General features: G+C 42.0%; 1 non-coding gene across 1 annotated transcript; it reads left to right on the plus strand.

Moving 5' to 3' along the window:
* The first annotated feature begins 2,108 nt into the window (after positions 1–2,108).
* On the plus strand, positions 2,109–2,215 carry LOC139033997 (U6 spliceosomal RNA). Its single transcript, XR_011486473.1, has one exon. It is a non-coding gene; the product is annotated as a U6 spliceosomal RNA (small nuclear RNA).
* The last annotated feature ends 2,829 nt before the right edge of the window (positions 2,216–5,044 follow it).

Here is a 5,044-nt window from a genome sequence, read left to right on the forward strand (position 1 = left end):
CATCCCTTTTCTATTTTTCCCAAAGAAGTACAAGCTTCTGCTCCTGACAATCTGGCCCTGATGCTGGTGCTGCTATTGTTGTCAAGGGAGAGGTCTAGTTTCCAGAGGTCTTGTATATTTCCTTTCCCCCACAACCCACAACTCCAGTTACACATAGCCTACTGTTCATTTCCATGGAAGGCCTTTGTCTCTAATCTTTTCCCAGCTAGTGTACATGCATGCTAAGTCACTTCAGTCATGTCTGACTCTTTGCAACCCCATGAACTGTAGCCTGCCAGGCTCCTCTGCCCATGGAATTCTCCAGGCAAGAATACTGGAGTGAGTTGCCATTCCCTTCTCCAGGGGATCTTCCTGACCCAAGGATTGAACCCAGGTCTCCTGCATTGCAGGCAGATTCTTTACTGTCTGAGCCACCAGAGAAGCCGTTTATGAAACTGTGGTGTGTTGTATTTCAGTTCCTATAGGTTCTGTTTTGGAAGTTCTATTTGGCTTTTTTTTTTTTTTGGTATCTGCTAGATTTTTTTTTTAGAGTTTATCATTCCCAGCAAATTTGGAAAACTCAGCAGTGGCCACAGGACTAGAAAAGGTCAGTTTTCATTCCAGTCCAAAGAAAGGCAATGCCAAAGAATGTTCTAACTACAGCACAATTGTACTCATCTCACACACTAGTAAAGTGATGCTTAAAATTCTCCAAGCCAGGCTTCAGCAATATGTGAACCATGAACTTCCAGATGTTCAAGCTGGCTTTAGAAAAGGCAGAGGAACCAGAGATCAAATTGCCAACATCCGCTGGATCATCGAAAAAGCAAGAGAGTTCCAGAAAAACATCTATTTCTGCTTTATTGACTATGCCAAAGCCTTTGACTGGGTGGATCACAATAAACTGTGGAAAATTCTGAAGGAGATGGGAATACCAGATTACCTGACCTGCCTCTTGAGAAACCTGTTTGCAGGTCAGGAAGCAACAGTTAGAACTGGACATGGAACAACAGACTGGTTCCAAATAGGAAAAGGAGTATGTCAAGGCTGTATATTGTCACCCTGCTTATTTAACTTATATGCAGAGTACATCATGAGAAACACTGGGCTGGAGGAAGCACAAGCTGGAATCAAGATTGCTGGGAGAAATATCAATAACCTCAGATATGCAGACAACACCACCCTTATGGCAGAAAGTGAAGAAGAACTAAAGAGACTCTTGATGAAAGTGAAAGAGGAGAGTGAAAAAGTTGGCTTAAAGCTCAACATTCAGAAAACTAAGATCATGGCATCTGGTCCCATCACTTCATGGCAAATAGATGGGGAAACAGTGGAAACAGTGACTGACTATTTTTCTGGGCTCCAAAATCACTGCAGATGGTGATTGCAGCCATGAAATTAAAAGACGCTTACTCCTTGGAAGGAAAGTTATGACCAACCTAGATAGCATATTAAAAAGCAGAGACATTACTTTGTCAACAAAGGTCCATCTAGTCAAGGCTATGGTTTTTCCAGTGGTCATGTATGGATGTGAGAGTTGGACTATAAAGAAAGCTGAGCACAGAAGAATTGATGCTTTTGAACTGTGGTATTGGAGAAGACTCTTGAGAGTCCCTTGGACTGCAAGGAGATCCAACCAGTCCATCCTAAAGGAGATCAGTCCTGGGTGTTCATTGGAAGGACTGATGCTGAAGCTGAAACTCCAGTACTTTGGCCACCTGATGTGAAGAGCTAACTCATTGGAAAAGACCCTGATGCTGGGAAAGATTGAGGGCAGGAGAAGGGGACGACAGAGGATGAGATGGTTGAATGGCATCACCAACTCAATGGACATGGGTTTGAGTAAGCTCCAGGAGTTGGTGATGGACAGAGAGGCCTGGCGTGCCATGATTCATGGGGTCACAAAGAGTCGGACACGACTGAGTGGCTGAATTGAACAACTGATTCCCTGCAAATATTTTTTAATTTGTAATTTATATAATAAATAAATTTTATAATCTAACTTCACTACTGAGAGTAGGTACAGGTTTGTTTCTGCTACATGTTGTTTCTCTCAATTTTTACTCCTGTTGCATTCCTTCCACTACCCAAGATCTTGAGGGATAAAGATGCTTTAAAAGACATACCAAGTGCTCACTTCGGCAGCACATATACTAAAATTGGAACGATACAGAGAAGATTAGCATGGCCCCTGCGCAAGGATGACATGCAAATTCGTGAAGCGTTCCATATTTTTAGAAAGCCCAGAGATAAATCCACGAACCTATGGACACCTTATCTTTGACAAAGGAGGCAAGGATATACAATGGAAAAAAGACAACCTCTTTAACAAGTGGTGCTGGGAAAACTGGTCAACCACTTGTAAAAGAATGAAACTAGAACACTTTCTAACACCATACACAAAAATAAACTCAAAATGGATTATAAAGATCTAAGTGTAAGACCAGAAACTATAAAACTCCTAGAGGAGAACATAGGCAAAACACTCTCCGACATGAATCACAGCAGGATCCTCTATGACCCACCTCCCAGAATATTGGAAATAAAAGTAAAAATTAACAAATGGGACCTAATGAAACTTAAAAGCTTTTGCACAACAAAGGAAACTATAAGCAAGGTGAAAAGACAGCCCTCAGATTGGGAGAAAATAATAGCAAACGAAGCAACAGACAAAGGATTAATCTCAAAAATATGCAAGCAACTCCTGCAGCTCAACTCCAGAAAAATAAATGACCCAATCAAAAAATGAGCCAAAGAACTAAACAGACATTTCTCCAAAGAAGACATACAGATGGCTAACAAACACATGAAAAGATGCTCAACACCACTCATTATCAGAGAAATGCAAATCAAAACCACAATGAGGTACCATTACACGCCAGTCAGGATGGCTGCTATCCAAAAGTCTACAAGCAATAAATGCTGGAGAGGGTCTGGAGAAAAGGGAACCCTCTTACACTGTTGGTGGGAATGCAAACTAGTACAGCCACTATGGAGAACAGTGTGGAGATTTCTTAAAAAACTGGAAATAGAACTGCCATATGACCCAGCAATACCACTTCTGGGCATACACACTGAGGAAACCAGATCTGAAAGAGACACATGCACCCCAATGTTCATTGCAGCACTGTTTATAATAACCAGGACATGGAAGCAACCTAGATGCCCATCAGCAGACAAATGGATAAGGAAGCTGTGGTACATATACACCATGGAATATTACTCAGCCATTAAAAAGAATTCATTTGAATCAGTTCTAATGAGATGGATGAAACTGGAGCCCATTATACAGAGTGAAGTAAGCCAGAAAGATAAAGAACATTATAGCATACTAACACATATATACGGAATTTAGAAAGATGGTAATGATAACCCTATATGCAAAACAGAAAAAGAGACACAGATGTACAGAACAGACTTGTGGAACTCTGTGGGAGAAGGCGAGGGTGGGATGTTTCGAGAGAACAGCATCGAAACATGTATATTATCAAGGGTGAAACAGATCACCAGCCCAGGTTGGATGCATGAGACAAGTGCTCGGGCCTGGTGCACTGGGAAGACCCAGAGGAATCGGGTAGAGAGGGAGGTGGGAGGGGGGACCGGGATGGGGAATACATGTAAATCCATGGCTAATTCATGTCAATGTATGACAAAACCCACTACAATACTGTAAAGTAATTAGCCTCCAACTAATAAAAATAAATGAAAAAAAACAAATATGATACTATTTTGAAGGATATTAATAATAATAATAGTTTGTAGAGTGTAAAAAATAAATAAATAAAGACATACCAAAACAAAATTCCCAATTATTCATAAAATCCAATCATTTGCCATCATTTTGAAGTGGGGGAAAGGAATATATGTTGGATTTATGTGTATAAACTCAGGATCATCTCTCCAGGTCTGTTGGAGTTCAGTCTACTGAACTTTTCACCTCACCTCTTTGTAGATCTGACCTCCTGTGACCTTCCCTCCTCATCCTTGGCTATAACTCACCCACTGTTCTCAGGTTTACATGATTATTGTATGTGATGTTAGCACAGGATGTCATATCCATGACTATTAACACTATGGTTCTCTCTGTAGTCCTTTGAGATAGGCAGAACTAGATCATTTCATCCATTTTCCAGATAATAAATCAGTTTCAGTAAAGTCAAGTGTCTTGCCCAAAGCCAGAAGGGTAAAGAACATGAGGGAGACAGCAAACCCTGGTGCTTTCTGTCTCAATGTAGCATCTCTTTTTTGGTGGAGAGTGAATCTACCAGAGCCCACGATTAAAGACAGCAGACTTCACAAGCCACTGTATTTATCATCCAGATATGGAAAAACATGACATTACGGAAAACAGCCACACCTTTCCTGGTCACTCGGACTGGCTGGAAGATCACAGGCCCTCCAGCCCTGTTCAGTGAGGCCAAGGTCCCCGGGCACAGGCAGCCCAGGAGCTCCTGTGATTTCTCCTGTGTCCCCTAAGTGAGAGGAACAGTAATCATACAGGAGAGATGGAAGGAAGGAGGAGGGATGGACCTCATTAACAGGAGCTGGAGAATTGAGCCTATTAAGCTCAGACTTATTGGGGCTGAAGGTCCCTAGAGAAAAGTTGCACCTACTTGAAGAAATCTTTACAGCAGGAAGAGGGAGAGACAGATCACTGGATTCTAGAAAATGAGATCCTAGGAAGTGCCTACAATCATCTGAAAGTGGACATTTTGGCATGGCTGTAAGTTTCCCCTGGGGTGGGGGAGGTAGGAAACAATAAACACCATTTTCAAAGCTTTCCTGGCGTCTCCGTCAAGCTGATGACTGTTGAATGTAGGGAACGAGAGATAAAATGGGCTGGGCATGATTTTTTTAGTGAAGAAATCTGATAGGGATACAAGAGAGAGAGACTCTTTTTACAGCTGCAAGGAGCCCGGAACTCCATGAAAGGGTGTTTGATGACAAAGTCAGACAGACCTGGTTCACAAGCCAGCTCTCCAGGCACTGGTTAGGTGACCTTGGGCAAGGTATTTAAGTTCTCTGAACTTCAGTACCTTCCATCAGCAAAATGGGGATAATGACA

Source organism: Odocoileus virginianus, unplaced genomic scaffold (assembly GCF_023699985.2).
Source record: "Odocoileus virginianus isolate 20LAN1187 ecotype Illinois unplaced genomic scaffold, Ovbor_1.2 Unplaced_Contig_15, whole genome shotgun sequence".
NCBI classification, from domain to species: Eukaryota; Metazoa; Chordata; class Mammalia; order Artiodactyla; family Cervidae; genus Odocoileus; species Odocoileus virginianus.